We start from the raw sequence: 18,997 nt of genomic DNA on the forward strand, positions 1-18,997 counted from the left end.
ATGGTCACCTAGCCATCTCTGCCACAGAGGGGCAAAAATAGATCAGGCAACGGGTTTACAGGAGTTCCAATATTAATATCAGACAAAGACCAATTCATGGCAAGATGCATCCAAAGACAAAGTTACAATTTTATAAAGATAAAAGCTAACCTCAAAGATATAGGAAAACTTATGCCCAGCAGATAATATAGAAAGAGGCACAAGAAAGAGTGTTATATACCGATGGAAAAGCTGGCAATAGCAGGATGGTAGCAAAATAATACATGTATTTCCCTTTTCATCATATTAGTAAGATAAGTCATCATAACAAATCATAAATAATGAGTTATAGTAAGGCAATACAGGATCTGATTAGTATTGTTAATTAAGTCCATTTGTTTATCACTCAGCAAATACATATGGATAGAGCGCCCACCTACGTGCCAGGTAGCATTCCCATGCTGGGCGCAGCTGTGAGAGGACGGCCATAATGTCCCTGTGAAGCACACAGTCTGGGAAAGGTGAACTGAAGAGACATCAATCATTGAAATATGACTCCTGTAGGGAATATCTATTCTTCTCCAAAACTCTTGGGACATTTATAAAAACAGATGAACTCTTAAGCCGTAAAGAAATCAGCAATCTATTACAAAAGCAGAAATTGTTCAGGTTCCTTTTGCAAACCACATTGTCATAAAACTAGAAAATAATAAAAAGATTTTCCTTAGTTTAAAATCTAAGGAAAGATGGAATGTAAATGTTCTCTTAACTCATTATTAGCAGAAGGAAGGAAGGAAGGAAGAAGGAAAGTGAGAGAAAGAGAGGGAGAAAGGAAGGAAGGAAGAAAGAAAGGAAGAAAGAAAGAAAAGAAGGAAGGAAGGAAGGAAGGAAGGAAGGAAGGAAGGAAGGGAGACTTCAATTACAGACTATGCTGAACGATATGCACCCAAATTTAACACATTCAGCTGGATAATCCTCAAAGGAAAATTCATAACTGGAAGTTACCTTATCAGGAAACAACATTACGAACATAACAATTATACTTGTTAGCTTTGGGTGCATAAGAAACCACCCCAAACTTAGTGCCTTTAGACAACTGTTGTGTTTGGCTCTGTGGGTTGGCTGGGTCATTCCTCTGACCTGTGTCGGTATGGCTGATCTCAGCTGGGCTTGTCCACTGGTGGGTAGGCTAGCTGATCCAGCGTTGCCCTGGTCACTCATCTGGTGGTTGGCAGGCTGCCGGCTGGAGCACCCGGGCTCTGCATATGGCCCTTCCCCAGCACGGCAGCCTGGGCTCCTTCATATGATGGGCTCAGCCTCCCAAGTGCAGCAAGGCGGGCGAGCCCCAGGACACAGATAAATACCACTAGAGCCAAAAACAAATGAGAACAAATATGGAAAAACTTGAAGTTATATGAGAATTCTATTGACCATGATGTATGAATGTATTTTTAAAATTGCATACATTTTAAATTTATTAAATGATAAATTGAATGAATGATATTCTGAAGATGTGCACTTTACCAAAAGGAACTCAAGGAAATATATAAAACCTGATTAGACCAATAACCAAGGTAGAAACCAAGAGAGGCTAATACAGACAGAAACGATAGGGCCGACAGCAAGGGAAGGCAGGTGAGGCCAGGACAATTGTGTGGTTGGTAATACAGCAGTAGAAGCTGGGCACAACCCTAAGACCAGTCAGAATTTATAATTGGTCCCTCAGAGAAGTTGGGGCCAGAGATTGCACTCCAAGCCAGAGTTGTGACAGCAGAAACGCTCATTGAAAATTGCATTCTCCATTTGGAGCAAGAAAACAGAACTATTGTGTAAGCCCTAGTTTGTCCAGGCAAAAGCACCCACACAAGATAAATTATCCAACTAGGATTATGAAACACAAGAAGCAATGACCAGAGGAAATAAATAAAGAATAGATATATATTAAAGAGAAATGATTAACCATCTTTTGAAAGTTAGGTTTATTGAGTTATCATTTTTATAAAAGCAAAACTCACCTTTTAAAAATGTACAGTTCTACAAATTGTGACAAGAGCATAGGGTCACGTAGCTTCTTCCTTAATCAAGATAAAGAATGTTTCCATTAGCCTCCAAAAGGTCTCTCATTCCCCTTAATAGTCAAATCCCCCTCTCTACCCCTATTCCTTGGCATCCACTGATCTGTTTGCTGCCTCTATAGTTTTCCTTTTGCAATTTGTTATATAAACAGAGTTATGCATTATGCAGTCTTTGGCTTCTTTCAACTTAGTATAACGTGTTTGAGATCCGTCTATGCTATTGGAATTGGTAGCATGTACTGTTGGCTTTTATTGCTGAGTTGTATTCCCTTTGTAGAGATATATCATGACTTGTTCATCCATTCACCAGGTGATGGACATTTGTTTACAGGATTTTTTTTTTTTCCAGCCATGAACAAAGCTTCTGTGAAAATTCACATACAGGTGTTTATGTGACCATATGGTTCTATTTCTCTCAGACAAACAGCCAGAGGTGGGATTACTGGGTAATTGTATATGTGGCTTCAAAAGAACTTGTCAAGCTGGTTTCCAAAGGGGCTGCACCAGTTTGCATTCCTACCAGCAATGGACAAGAGTTCTAGGTGCTCCACGTCCTTGCCAGCGGTTGACCTTATCAATATTTTTACAAATTTAGTTTCACTGAACTATTCTTCTGGTTGGGTAATGGTATTTCATTTTGATTTTAATTTACTTACATTTCCATAATGACCAATGATGCCAAGTATCTTTTCCCATGCTTCACGCTTATTTGGTATATCTTCTTTGGTGAAGGGTTTGTTCAAATCTTTTGTCCATTTCATTTTTTAAATTGGGTTGTTTAGTTTCTTATTATTGACTTTTGTGAATTTTTTAATATACTTTTTAAAACCAGTGTTTCACTAAATATACAAATCTTTTCTTTCAGTCTCTGGCTTGTCTTTTTGTGTTCTTAGGAGTGTCTTTTCAATAAGAATTTTTCAGTTTTGATGAAGTCCAATGTAACAATTTTTCCTTTCATGATTTATGTTTTCTGTGCCTTATTGAACTACTTGCCTAACCCAATGCCACAAAGATTTTCTTCTATTTTTTGCTAGGTATTTTATAGCTTTAGGGTTTTTGATCTATGATTAATTCCCAGATAATTCTTCTATATGGTACAAGGTATTGGATAGAGGTTAATTTTTCTGCAGATGGAGTCTAATTATTCTAATACCACTTTTTGAAATGATTATCATTCTCCACTGAATTGCCTCAGCACCTTTATTGAATAGTAATAAAAATGTATAAAATACACAATATATACATATATGTATATAAAATCAAGCTGATTCTAAAGTTTATATGGAAAATCAAGGAAAGTAGAATATCTAACATAATTTTGGAAAGGAAGAACAAAGTGGGAAGACTCTTACTACCTGATTTCAAGACTTACTATAAAGCTACAACATCACGACAATATGACAGAATGGTGTTGATAAAAGGTAAGACCTCTAGGTTGACGGATAAGAGTAAAGAGCTGACAGGATTTGGGTGCCTACAACTCTAGAGAGAATTTCTGGAGAGAAACAGAGAGAGCAGAGCTTAACATCTGGAATGGCTTTTCCCTTCTGGGTAGTTGCTGATTTTCTAGCTGTGGCTGAAAGGCTGAGGAGCTGACCAGTTTTTATAGACCCATGGAGCCTTGGGGACAAAAGTTGGAGTAATGGCTTGACAAAAATAAGGGGCCCTCATACACATGCTAGGATTTCAGTGTGGAGAACCTAAATATGCTATGTTCTGGAATAAGGGTGAACTGGAAAAAAACAGCCCTCACAGAGACTCAAGGCCAAGTTTCAATCATCTTGCTCTCTAATTGGATTAAAGAGATCTGTTCCTACCCAAATGCCAAAAGAAAAAGTAATGCCTCCATAGAATGATATCATCCAGAGGCTCAAATGACCTTTACACTATTCCACGTACAATGTTCAGCATTCAAAAAAGATAATCAGACATTGATTGGATATTAAGAAAAAAATAAACAATGGAAACAGACTCACAGGAAATCCAGTTATTGGATCTGTCAGAACAAATATTAAAATAATGATAATTAATGTATTCAATAAATTAAAATACAAAGAGAATGCCAGCAGGAAACATAAAAATATTAAAAAAGCTAAAATTAAAATTCCAGAACTGCAAAAATAACTGAAATAAAGAATTCAAAAAACATTTTACTTGCAGTTTAGACATCGCTTAAAAGAAAATTAATAAAATGGAAGATAGATTAGAATAAAATATTCAACACATTGAGAAAAGTATGAAAGATATTAAATAGACAATAAGACACATATGGGTCCCGGTGGAAAGATCTGCCCCACATGTGATGGTAGTCGCATTAGCAGAAATAAAAGAGAATGGGGAAATCACAATTTTTGAAGGCAACAATGCAGCTGAAAAATTTTCAGAAGTGGCAAAAACTTTAAGCCACAGATTCAAGAAGTGCTATAAACCCTTATTGGATTCAATAAAAAACAAACCACATCAAGGCCCATCATGGTAAAACTGTTGAAAACTGAATGAGAGAGATACTTCCCAATTCATTTTGTGAGGCCAGCATAGTCTTAGTAGCAAAACCTGACAAGTACTTTAAAAGAAAAGAGAATTGCAGGACAACCTTTTTCATGAACATAAATGCAGTCATACTAAACAAAGTATCAGCACAATGAATTGAGCAATATATAGAGATAATATATTGCAGCCATGTTGGTTGTCATCCAAGCATTTTAGGTTGATTTAACATTTGAAAATCATTCCACATAATATACAGTAAAAACAGAATACAAGATAAAATTACATCATTCTATAGATAAAACAAAGGTATTTGATAAAATTCAATACAAAAGTAATACAAAAATTTTAGAACATTAGACATAGAGATTTGCCAATTCCTTAATATGTAAAAATATATTTACAAAAACAAACAAACAAACAAACCCTGAAAACACCTACCAAAACATCAGACTTAAAGCTGTAGTAACACACAAAGGGAGAAAAGAATGCCTATTATTATTATTAAAAAAAAAAAAAGGCAAGAAAGAGAAACTGCATGTAGAATAATTGGGAAGTAAGAAAGAAAATTATCATTATTTGAATACAAAATGATTATATACATAAAGAAAAAAAGAGAATACAAATAAGCTATTAGAATTAATGTGTGAATTTGATGTTTTTTAGAATAGTTCAATACACAAAAATCTATTGTATTTCCTTAAGATGGTCCCAAATTCTGAAAATATAGATAATATTATTTTCTCCTTTATTGTGATGTAGTATCAGTAAATCACTTATTATGTATTTGCCTATCTTTGCATACTTGGTGATCTGATGTATATTAGAAAATCAAAGTTTAAAATGTCATTTAAAATAACATTTACAAGAGCATCCAAAGCCTAGGGATAAACATGCAGTTCCCCATATAGAAAAGGGCAAAACATTATGGAGAGAGATTAAAGAAGACTTAAATAAATAGAGGGCTATATCCACTGGTTTGTTCATAACTTCTCTTAAGAGCCAATTTTATGCCTTGAAATTGGCTAAGGTGATAGTATTTACACCACAGAAATTGGCAAACAATGCAAGACACATATTTTCTCTTGAAGAAACTGTTGTTCGCCAGTTACCCGTACACCAATGGCTATACCATGTTCATGGATTGAAAAACTAAATATAGTAAAGACATCCACTTTATGTACTTCTGTCTGTAGATCTAATGCAATCCCTTAAAAAGTTTCAGTAAATTTTCTGAGGACATTTATAAAGTGTTTAAAAAATTATATGGAAATCCAATGTACCAAGAATAACCAAGAAAATATTAAATAAGAAGAACAGTGGTGGAAGACCTAAATGCCTGATTATCAACATTTATTATAAAGCAATGGTAATTAAGACAAGAGGGTATTAGTTAAGGATAGACAAAGAGACCAATGGAATAGAATAGAACAGAGTCCAGAAACAGGTCCACACATATGTTGACACTTGATTTGTGACACTGTAGGTCAGTGGGGGAAAGAACATTAAATAGCCACACGGAAAAATTAATCCTGTCCTGTATACCATACAGACCTACTGTAAATCTAAATTTGAATAATAAAACAATAAAGTTTATAAGGAAAACATAGAAGAATATCATCACAACCTTGGATTGATAAAGTTTACTTAAACCAGATGCAGAAAGTACTAATTTTAAAAGAAAACACTGATAAATTGTACTACATTGAAATTAGGAAGTTCTGGTCATCAAAAGATATCCTTAAGAGAGTGAAAAGACAAGTCACAAAGTAGGAAAATATTTGCAATAAATACATTCAACAAAGTGCTCATATTCATATTATATACACGAAGAACTACTTCAGATAAATTAGAAAATATAAATCAATGGGAAAACAGACAAAAGTCTTGAGAAAACCCTTTGTATTAAAGAACAAAAAAGATTCAGTGTCAGTTATCAGGGAAATACACTTAAAACTACAATGCTAACACCCCAGATTCACTACAATGGTTAAATTTTTAAAAGATGAAAAATATTAAGTATTGGCAAGGATTTGGAAGAACTGGAACTCTCATACATTGCTCTACCTTTTGCTAGAATTTTGAGTTTGGGCAAGTTTCATAACCTATAAGGCGACCTTCCCTCAACTAGAAAGTGGTCATAACCCACTCATGTCACCAAGTGGAGATGAGGGTCAGAGGATATAAAGGTGAACGCAGGGTTGGAGTTACACCCGGGCACCAGCAACCCTGATGTCTTGTTATGGTGCGTTGAGAAGACACCCGTCTCAGAAGACTGGGATTCAAGGTAAACTTGGGGAGGCCCTGGGCAGAAACCTGATTAGATGGTGCAGGTGGTGTTTGCCTGTTGTTACTCCTGACCCTGGAGAGAGGACCGCTCCATGTGCATCTGGGCTGGGCTGCAGGATGGATCCTGGGCTGCACAGGGCTGGAGGGGTCAGCATCTCCAGGCCATCATATCGGCTTTGTTGGACCCAGTGGGAGGCCCCAGAAGGGGAGAATCTTGGAGACACATCTGGGCCACAGGTCTCTCCACTGTCTGTACCTGGACACTCTGTTCAGTGTCAACCTTGGAGCCACTGGATTTTCATTTTCCTTACAAAAAGTGGCAATTCCTTGGTCCTTCCTTGTGACAAGCAGTCACTCCAGCACTTATGGTGGGGACCAAACGGAATGAAGGGTTTGGACACAACTCCGGGAGCCCTAAAGCCACACGCAGACAGGAGGCCTTTTGTTTTGTAAGCCACGTGCCGTGAGCCACCCTCCCCAGTGTCCGGGGAATTCTGATTTCACCTTACTGATTTGCTCTTCCTTGAACAAATTCAAGGGCCTCCCATCAGCTCTGCCAGAGTTGACAAGGACCCCATGGAAGGCACATCCCCTCAGGGTCCCAGGCAACTGGCATTTATAACGGGGCTGTTTGTAGAAGCTGACAATTCTATTGACTGGTCTGCATTTGAAATCAACCCTGCTAGTTGGTAAGGGGAGGAGAGGCTGTCACTCACCTTTCCACAAGTGTCTGGTGAATTCCTGGGAGGGCTGGAACTTTCTAAACTGCCCTTTCATTGTCCCTAAAAGCTGCACATTCTAATGAGTGCCTCAGACACCTTGGCCCCAGGCGAGCCAGGGTGGTCTTGCTTCATTACAGGCAGGGGTGACGGTGACGGTGTGAGGTGAAGAAGGGCAAGGGTTCAAGTCGGACTGTCTACTGTCTGCTTTAGGGTTGTATAGTCAGATGCAGGTGAGCAAGAAAGTTGAAAGGAGTTAAACCGACAGAACAGTCTAGAGCCAAACGTGGGTTGGCAAAGCCAAGGAGGACAAGGACGCCTTCAAACAAGCAGCCAGCTCTGTTCTTCTTTCTGGAGTTCTTCTACTTGCTAGATTTTTAAGGCAGGGGCTGCAAACGTGGCTTGAAATGTCTGAAAGTGGATCACCACCTAGCATGGCTTTTCCTTCTTGGGGGAAATCTGTTCCAGCTTCCCATGGGTGGCCTTCTTGGCACACAAGTCACATGGACAGCTGGGGCCAGAGGCCAATCTCCAGCCTTCCACTGTGAATGTGAGGGTCCCTGCAGCCACCTTCTCCTCCCGGAGACCCTGCCTGCCCTGAACCCACAGCGGGAGGCAGGCCCATGGTCTCAGACTGAGATCTCTGTGCTGAGGAGACAGGGCTCTCTCCATCATGCTAGTTTCCCAGTCAGATTGGCCTTTATATACTATTGTGTGACCTCTTATTTTTTGCCTCATTTTTGGAAATAGCTTAATCTTCCCCCAAATTCTCAAAGTATTTTATGCTAACCAGAGAAAAGTCTAAAGAAGAAAGCAAAGTCAACCCCAACGTCACTATCTCAAAGGACAGGAGTTGGTTGTTGTGTATCTTACCAGATACATTTTGAAGTATCTATTACTATTTAGGTAACATGAGATAGACCCCAACGTTCATAGCTGCAGTGTTCCCAATAGCCGAACATGGAAGCAACCTAAATGTCCATTGACAGAGGAATGCATAAAGAAGATGTGGTACATACATACAATGGAATATTACTCAGCCATAAAAAAGAATGAAATATCGCCATGGATGGACCTAGAGATGGTCATACTAAGTGACGAAGTAAGTCAGACAGAGAAAGACAAATACCATAGGATATCACTTATATGTGGAATCTAAAAAAATTAATGCAAATGAACTTATTTACAAAAAAGAAACAGTCTCACAGACATAGAAAACAAACTTATGGTTACCAAAGGGGAAATGGGGTGGGGGAAGGATAAATTAGGAATTTGGGATTAACAGATACAAACTACTATATATAAAAGAGATAAACAACAAGGACCTACTGTACAGCACAGGGAACTATATTCAATACCTTGTACTAACCTATAATGGAAAAGAATCTGAAAAACTATATATATATATATCTGAATCACTTTGTTGTACGTCTGAAACTAACATAACGTTATAAATTAACTATACTTCAATAAAAGAAGTGTTAAAAATAAAATAAAATAACACCCCCCCAAAAAAGAGGAAAAACAAAGGAAAAGAAAAAAAAGATGAGATAGATAGATGATAGGTAGATAGAGAGGGAGAGAGGGAGAGAGAATTTTTTCAAAAACAATGGTGCACGTTATATTGTTTCATAAGCAGATTTGAAAAGCCCTCTATGTTATAAACATCTCTCACGTGATTATTTCTAGTACGTGTATAGTATTGCCTTGTATGAAAGACTCGTCAAGATAAATGTAACACATCCTGTATTTAGATTATTTTTAACTCATTATCGTAAGAGTTGCTCTGATAAGCACTCTTGCACATGCACGTTAATCACTTATTTACTGGGTGAAATCCCTAGAGAAGGCGCTGGCAAGTCGAAGGAGGTGCCCGTTTTCAGGGATTCTGGTACCTTTGCCAAGTGGCTCTCGAGAGATCCTGTGCCAGGAAGCAGCCTCTCTGCTCAGGAGCACACATGCATGCATGCCCATGGCCACTCAGCACTGGAGAGAGGATTCCGGAAACCTCGGCCAATCCAACGCACATGTGTGTCTTGTTTTACCCTGTAATTATGTGACTTCTCCTGGGCCTGAATATATTTTCCTATATTCAAATCTGTGGCCCATTTTTCTCCTATTGGAGCTGTCTTTGTTACGCCCGATTTGTAAGAGCCCTTCAAATGTTAAGAAAAATAACTTTTTGTCTACCAGTTCATTTGCTTTTAAAGTTGTTAATGGCCTTTATTTTCCTTATGTATTTTTTATTGTCCTGTAGTCAAATTACTGATCTGTTGCCAGTAGAGACAAGAGCAGAAAAGCTTTCCTCACCCAGTGATTATAAAGTATAATTGCTTCATAGATTATAAAAGTAAATATTGCCTTACAGATTAAGTGTTTAAAAATATTTTAGATCTTAAATTCATCTGGGATCTATTTTGGTGTAAGTGTTAAAGAGAGATCTATCTCAATATTTTCACAAATGGCTAACTAATTATACTAATTATATTGATTGGAAGAAAAGCCTTCCCTTTCCCCTTGGATTTGAAACATCACCTTTATCATAATTTCCACCCTCACCTTTTCTCTCTTTTGTTCCCTGTGGTTTTTTTTTTTTCTATCCTGATGCTAACATCTTACTCTTAATTATTGTAGCTTTGTAATTGGCTTTAATATCTAGAGTGAATGTAATTTTGTGATTAATAAATCTACTGACATCATAATTCCATGCCCACTTGGGCTCTGCCTTTCTCCCTAAAGGCTGTTGTTTGTGGAAATAAAAATCTACCTTTTAATCTAATTTCATACACTTTCCCTCTGTTCCTCGACCTTCCCCTGCCTGACACCCACCGCCCTCTTCCTTGCCGGGAACTCTCACCCATGCCTGGTTCTCATTTCAACCCTGACCCCCAACTTGAGAGACACCCCTTCTGTATTTTTCTGCATGGCACCCACCTCTTTTCCTTCATACACTTACACAATTCATCATTTTATATGTATATGGGTGATACATTCTTAACATATGCTCCCCCTCATTGGACTTTGAATCCATAAGGCAGAAACCATATTCACAGAAGTCCACCCAGTGTCTGCAAAAGCAAGCATTTGGAATAAATGGGTGAACTCTGACATCCTCTGAATGACGCTGAGAGCCCTCCGTAGGCTGGCCATAACTTTCTACATCAGTTCTCCATGCTCCGTCTCCCTCCAAATCTCTTTCCCAAGCCATCCTTCTGCTTTGGCTGTCCCCTCTGCTTGGGACCCCTTCACTGTCCTCTTCCTGGAGGACACTTATTTATCCTTCCAGGTCAAGACCAGCTGTAGCCTTTTCAATGGAACCTTCCAAGAAGCTGCAGACAGAGCTGAGGCATCCCCCATGTTCCGCCTCCATCTGACCTACCTGATTCGAAGGTGGAGGCTTCAGGAAGAACTCCCTCCCACCCAGGAATCCTCTGGATCTGTCTGAGCTGGTTGCACTGGCAAAGGCATGAAATGAACTTCCCTCCAACAAAATAAAGTGCAAAATCTATCCAATCAATTCAAATACCAAGGGGCCATTCTAATTCAGAGTGAACAATCACTGCTTCCTCTATTTGTGTCTTTTCCTTCTAGTTGAGGCTCCAAAGTATTTTGTACCTTAAAAAAAAATACACACACACACAACTTGAATTTGCTCTTATTTGAGATCAATATATGATTTAGTTCTCTCGTCACAAATATATACCCCAAATCAAATAACTTGATTGGTATTTAATTTTCTACTCCCTGTTTGTCTTCCCTTCGCTGTCACCAGATGGGATTTGTTCGTGGTTGGGTGTGCTTTTTAGAATAAAGATTTAAAGCTGCTCATTATGGCTGCCCATCCTGTGGAATTCCCCAGCCACTCACTGAGCCTGTCTGTCCAGTTTCCTTTCCAAACAATTTCAGCGCCCACCCTTGATGTCTTAGTTCTCATGGTCGGAAACGCTTTGTTTACATGCAGCCCAGAGTCAGTGCTACAAGGAGGTAAGATGGGGAGCACAATGTCCCCTCCCAGCTCGATCGCCCTTTCTGGGTCCCTTGGGGGGAGAGAGCTGGTGTGGGATAGACATTTTTGCAGAGAAGCAGGCTGGGCAGAGGCAGGGAGAGAGGGTGACTGGGCATGTTGAACTTGTCATCTTCTCCCTGCATCCTCCTCTCCGGGGTGTCTCACCTGTCCCCCAGCTGTGCACACCTGTCCCCAGAGGCCCTCAGGTCTCCAGACACTTCCTGACCCCCAGTGTCTGTCCACCTGGCTCAACCTCGTCTCCCAGAGGCACCCCTTCTATTTCCAGCACCCCTGGCTCAGTCCAAGGCACCTCCTCACTGAGCGGGGTCTGATGTGGGGTCCCTCTATATGCTCTGGGCCTGAAAGTCACAGAAATGCCTTCAAAATGAAATCTAACCAAGCCACCCTCTGTTACGGGCTGAATGTGTCCCTCTCAAATCCATGTGCTGTAACCTAACCCCCAGGTGGTGATATTAGGAAGTGGGGCCTTTGGTAGGTGATGAGGTCATCAGGGTGGAGCCCTCCTAAATGGGATTCGTGCCCTTATAAAAGTGGCCCCAGAGAACTCCCTCACCCTTTCTGTCATGTGAGGACACAGGGAATAGATGACAGTCTATGAACCAGGAAGCTGGCTCCCATCAGACACAGAATCTGCTGGCACTTTCATATTGGACTTCCAGCCTCCAGAACCGTGAGAAGTAAATGTCTGTTGTTTATAAGCCACTGAGTCTATACTATTTTGTTTTAGTAGCTGGACTGGACTAAGACACCCTCTTAATTCAAATTCATCAGTGGCTCTTGAATTACAAACTCTAGTCACTGATGTGGCAGGGGAGGCACAGAGGAGAGAGCCCTGCCCCTCCCCAAGGCTTCTGGACCCACCTTGCCCTTTGCTGTCTGAGCCTCAGCCTCTCCTTTGCAGCCTTTGGTTGCCTGGTAACCAGTTATGGAAGGGAGGGAGGTGGGGAGGAAGGAAAGGAGGGAAGAAGGAAGTTGATTGAAACTTTGCTTAAAAGCAGAAAGTAACTCTGAAATTAGCAGAACCATCTCTCATGGAGGACGGTGTGGTGAAATTGGCAGTCATTTGTTGCTGGTAGTGTCATAAATAGTGCCATTTGGTCAGAAAGCCATACGGCAGCAAGTAACAAAAGCTGTAAAAGTGTTCACACCTGGTGGAAATAATCTAAAATGTGGAAATGTTTTTTTTTCTGGGGAAAAAAAGGATGCTCATGAGAGCATTATTATTAGAGCAGGGCAGCCTCTATTCACACAGGGGGTCCAAGTTTGGCTCTTTATAGAAGAGTGGACTTAGAATTTTCTGGAAAAAAAACCTCACCTGACTCTGCTCTTTGATGTTTATGAGCTATTTAACAATTTTAAACATTTAACATCTTTTTATAGTAAATAGATAGATCATATATATAGTAAATAAATAAATCATACTTTTTATAGTAAATAACTAAATCATAACACATGCATTGGCCCCTTCTGTGTACTCACTCCCCTTCCCACAAACAACCAAAGTAAGGATGCTGGCTGGATATTGGCACAGCTGTTTGAGCCTCCCGGGGGGCCCTAGCTGGCACACTGGGCCCCACCCACTCTGGTGTCACCCCAGGACTTTGCTCACTTTAAAGTGAGGCAGGGGAGCCTGGGGTCTGTGCCCCCCCCCAGCGAGCCCTTGGCATGGCCAGCCCCTCCTCCAGGACCTCCCCCCACTAGGTGGCTGACCTGTCCCGATCCGTCCAGCCCCAAAGTGTCTCCTGTTCTATCGACACTTTGACGGCATCACCTGCACCTGAGGTCCTGCTTATTCACTCACTTTTGCGTTTGCTGATTCCCTCCCGGGGCACCTGACTCATGGGCGGTGCTCTGTGCTTTTCTTTTGGTTGAATCAAGGCATGAAAGAAGGATGCAGATCACCATAGCTCCCTCTGCATCTACCATGACTGTCCCACTGGAACTTCCCATTCATTCATTTATTCATCCAACCGAAGTTTATGAAACATCGGATGTCCACCAGGCACGGAGCTGGGGACACGCCCCTCAAGCAGATCCACCCATCGTCGGGGAGCTTCTTCTTTGGAGAAGTTCCACCACCGGCAACCTTCCTGGCTAGCCCTGGCTGATAAAGTGCCCATAACGTTGCTGCTGGGAAAGCCGGGTTTCTCCCCGTGCGCTCCATTCTAATCGAGTCGGTCTTCCACTGCGTGCTTTAATACTGTTAGAAGCAAATCAAAATTAATGAGATTACCTCCTCTGAAATGTTATATATAATTAACCTCGAATTAAGGACAATATGTGTTTGAATTTGCCAATCAGTAACACCTTGTGATCGCTGAAATGCACAGCAGCAAATAGACATTGACTCTAATCTGCCAGTCCAACACCTGGAGGAAAACAACTTTGAAGACCCACCGGTGAAGTCTTCACTGAGGCCGGGAAAGGGGTCGCCCGGCCATCATGTGCCCTCCTTGCTGTGGCGGCCACAAGTCCTGTTCCTGTTCTGGTGGTGGTTCCAGGAACCACCACCAGAGGGCGGTGGGGGCGGGGGCTCGCTGTCTTCAGGGTGAGAAAAGGGTTCAGTCAAGGAAGAGAAGTACCCAGAGAAGGACTCGCCACAATGACCAATGCCCCAGAGTCCCCTTCAAGGGCAGCCAGGCCTGACCACCGTCTAGAACTATTGGCTGCTCCTCTTCCATCAGCTTTTGCCTTCTTAGAACATCCCCACTTCTTGGCTGCGTAGAACAGAGATTTGCTGGGCTTCTCGCAACAACATAGGTGAACACCCACCAGAGGATCCCCTGCGGCCCCCTTCAACCAGGATGAAACAATTCATACTGAGCTCCAGTGGTTTGCACAACCCCAAGGATTTATGCTTCTCGTTGCAAGGAGGTAAAACGACTTTCAAAAACCACATTAATTGATTATAATTCTTTTTCTTTTTAGTCCTTTGTATGAATCCACCACATTATTTATCCATTCATTAGTTGATGGACTTTTAGGTTGTTCCCACTTTTTCGTTATTATGAATAATGCTGCTATGAACATCTGTGTCCAAGATTTTGTATAGACATAAGTTTTCACCTGTCTTGAGTATATACCCAAGAGTGGAACTGCTGGGTGTTCACTTTTTTGAGCAACCGCCAAAGGGTTTTCCAAAGTGATTGTACCAATTTACATACGTGCTGGCAGTGTATGAGGGTTCCAATTATGCTACATACTCACCAACTGGTTATAATTCTAAATCAGTTTCCTGCCCATCAGAGAGTGGAAAGATGGACAAATGGTCAACCCAGGACACGGACAAGAACAAAGATAATGATTATGATGAAGCTTCCTCCTGTTTGTTGATGCGTGTTCTACAGGCTTTCCAAAGTCACATTGTTCCATTCTCACCAGAGCTCTCTAAGGCACGGGTTTTGTCTGTTTTACTCTTGAGGAGACAGAGGCTCAGAGAGATGAGATGCTTTGCTCAGAGTTGTGCCATCACACAGGCGACTCCGGGGGCCTCCTGTGGTCTGGAGGAGGCTGATGGGGCTTGTTCCTAAACAGACTCCACTCTGTGGGTTCAGCCGCCCCTGCAGACCAGCTCTCCTGCTTCCTTGGTGCTGGCCCTCAGGGCAGCTGCTGTAGTTCTTGCTAGATCCTTCCAGCCAATGTCGATGGGCAACCACACGCAGCGCACACTCTGGGAGTCCTGAGGGGGTCCGCCATCCCTCCTCCCCTCGGCGCCTCTGGAGGGAGCCCAGGGCAGTATCGCCTCTGTGTCCGCAGTCCTTCACTGCTCTGACCCTCACTCCTGGAGCCCAGTTCTGCCTTCGTGTCTGCTTAGTGTCACAGCTGTGCTTACCATCACCTGCTCATCTTGGCAATGCGTCCTTGTCATGGAGCCTTGATGGAGGCATTTGAATAGAGCCCCCCTGAAGTTCATGTCTACGTGAAGCCTTGGTAAACGACCTTATTTGGAAATAGGGTATTTGCAGGTGTAATTAAGTGAAGGACTGAGTTGCGATCGTGCTGGATTAGGGTGGGTCCTCAATCCAATGAGAAAGTCCTTATGGGAGACAGAGGCCGTATGGAGGAAGCGGCGGTGGCCACAACCCAAGGGGCTCCTGCAGCCCCCAGCAGCTGGAAGAGGCAGGAAAGACCCTCCCTTTGAGCCTCTGAAGGAGCTCGGCCTGCTGACACTTTGATCTCAGGCTCCTGGGCTTCAGGACTGGGAGAGAATCTGTTGCTGTAGTTTTGAGCTGCTCGGTTCGTGGTGATTTGTGGGGCCGGCACAGAGAGCAACACTTGCTGACTTGACTCCACAAGCTGCCAGGGTACATCCTTGCTTCCCCCGGGAGGAGCTGTGCTTGGATGGCCGACAGCTCCCCTCCCCAAGGAAGTGCTTCCCCACCTCCCCATGTAGGGGCTTCCTTGGCTCCTTCTCCACATACTTGCCTCTGTTCTAGCTGTTATTTATTTCTTCACTGTGCCCACCCCCTTTATGTGGGCTCCTGGAGGCCCTCATCTATGCAATACTTATCCCAAAACGCAGCTCCGTCTCTCATATGCAGATACCCATCACTAGATGTTTAGACGGGCCATGTGGCTTGTTCGGGAGAAGCAGATGGCCTAGTTCATTAGGAACACGCTGTATGTCCACCAGACTATGCACATGTCCAGACTTCACTGATTTGGACAAGCCAGTTCAATTCAGATTGGCAGATGTTTGCCAATCCCTGATTCTGCCAGGCACAGTGTCAGGGGTAGGGGATTTGGGCACCATTCGTGTTCCCAGGGAGTGGGGGAGAAAACGTAACATCAACAGATAGCGTGCAGCTTTAACTTTTTAATGTCAGAATTAGTGTGTATTCGTTGAGGAACCTTTCGAAATTACAGGTAGATAAAAAGGAAAGAGATATTCCTCTTAAGCCCCTAGCTGGAAACAATCATTTTGGCACACAGACCCGGATGTGTGTTGATACGGGGACCTAGTCACACACAGCATTTTCCAACCTGTCTTTTTATTCACTTCACATCTTTCAGTGACCATTAAACTATATCCGCATCATTCATTACAAGACTGAGTCAGAATGTTCACGTGTCTTCTTTCATTTTAATGTATTTAATCGGTCTCCCATTGTAGGATACTTAAACTTCCCCAGTTTTTAAAAATACTGTCATTATTTTGAAAAGTAAATTGGTTTTAAATTGTAAAATTACTACCTGTCATGGAAAATATACTAATAGTGCAGAAGGGCGTGTCAAAAAAAAAGTCTCCTTTCCCCTCACCTCTGGTCTTCAGAAGTAACAACGGCTAATAGTACCTTTCTGGGAAGTTTCCAGGCCCCCGCAAGCATATATGTATATATTACATTATATAAATAATATATATGTTATATAAATTAAGTAATATATATATAACATAATTTGTATAATTCAAGAAACTGAAGATTTATAGTATATCTATCCATCCTATCATCTACGTATTATCTATAGTCTATCTATCTATCTATCCATTCATCCATCCATCTTTTTACAGAAAAGGAGTCATTTTGCATATAAAATTCACCTTGTTCACACTTCATGTGCCTTATACATTTTTTTCCACATCAGCACATAAATATCTCCCTCATTATTTTTTAAGTTCTGTATTATGGAAATTTCCAAGCACATAGAAGAGTAAAAAGTGTGTTATAATGAACCTCCACGTACCGATCACCCAGCTTCTATAATTACCAGGGTCCATCTCGCCCACTTCCCACCCTGACAGAATTGCCGTGAGGCAAATTCCAGACATCATCTCCTTTCTTTAATAAATAGTTGAGTATCTGTCTTGAAAAGATCCAGTGCTGTATTATATCTGAGTCATTTGACAATGATTCCGTAAGGTGATAAGACAACCATTATTCAAATTTCCCTGTTTGTAACATTATTTTTATTTTCCTATTTCTTTGACTTATGAACCAAGACAAATTCAGACATTGCATTGGTCAGGATGCCTCTTTATTTCTTTTAATCTAGATGTTTGCTCTCCCTCTTTTTTCCCTTACACTTTATCTATTGCTTGTCCTAGACATTTTCATGTATCTTGAATTTTGCTGAATTCTTTCCTGTAGTGTATTTACCATGTTCTCTGGATGTATTGTGCTTTTTCTGAACTATTTGAGAGTAAGGTATAGATTGATGCTCCTTTAGCTTCAAAACTTCAGCGTGTATTTCCTAAAAACAACAGCGTTTTCTTTCATTCCTACAGTTGTAAAAGTCAGAATGTCAGCAGTGGAAAAAGATGTCTGTCTTTTCTGCTGATGTGATTCAGAGTTTGTCAAATGTCCCACTGGGGTCTGTACAGCAAAACAAACCCCCCATCCCTGGGCTGCACTCTGTGGCCCCTCTAACCTGGAAACCTGACTCCGTCCACCTTAGTCTTTCATGACATGGTATGTTTGGATTATGATTTTGTGACGTATTCCCCCTTTTTGTACTTGTCTGATACTTCCTAAAGATCCAACTCAGTTTATGCAGTTATGGCAGAAACAAACAAAGACAATGCTGTGTCCCTCTCAGCGCATAGACTCAGGAGGCATGTGGGGTGGGCTTGTCTCCTGGGAGGTGCGCTTTGATTTCCCGGTGAAGGTGGGGTCAGTCAGCTTTCTCCCTGGGAGAGCTACAATTGTCCCCTTTGTAATTCACAAGTATCTTATGGAGAGATGCTTTGAATTTATGTAAATATCCTGTTATTTTTCAAATTTCACCCTTTAGCTTTATCAAACATCTGTTGATGACCGTTGCCTGAATCAATTATTATTATAATGGTCACCAAATGAGGATTTTCTAAATATATATCTATATCTTTGTATCATCTATCTATCAAGACTAATAATAACTGTGCTCTAAATTCATTGAAATAATTTCTCTCTCTGTGACTGAGTACCAATTGGGTACACAGTTACATTTTTTGTTTCATTTTGCTTTTGATTTGGAGGGATTACTTTTTAGTTTTAGTTCTATTGGTTTTATAAGCATGTAACGTATTCTGCCACATTCTTTGCAATGGCTGCGTGCTATGCCACTATACGCACCATGATGCTTTTCCTAATCAGTCCACAAATGGTGGTACTTTTATTGTCTCCAGTTTTAGTTTCTATCATCAGCAATAATGCAATGACTATGCCTGGGCACTTAGGCATGTAAGTGTTTAACAAAACAGAATTGTTGTTAAGAGATAAGAAACGCTTCCTGAAGGAAGTGACATTTGAGTAAAATATTTTAGGATTAGCTTGAAATTAGCCTAGTGAATAAAGTGGAAAAGAGCATTTTAGGGGAGAGGGAATAGTAGGAAGATATTAGGGGCAGTTTCGAGATGGAGCTTATGGAGAGCTCCAAATGATTGGGTTTGCTGCTGTTTAAAGGGGTTTGGGAGAGTGGGAAATGGGGCTAGGTTGGCCGGTGAT

This window comes from Balaenoptera ricei, chromosome 10 (genome assembly GCF_028023285.1).
Source record: "Balaenoptera ricei isolate mBalRic1 chromosome 10, mBalRic1.hap2, whole genome shotgun sequence".
NCBI classification, from domain to species: Eukaryota; Metazoa; Chordata; class Mammalia; order Artiodactyla; family Balaenopteridae; genus Balaenoptera; species Balaenoptera ricei.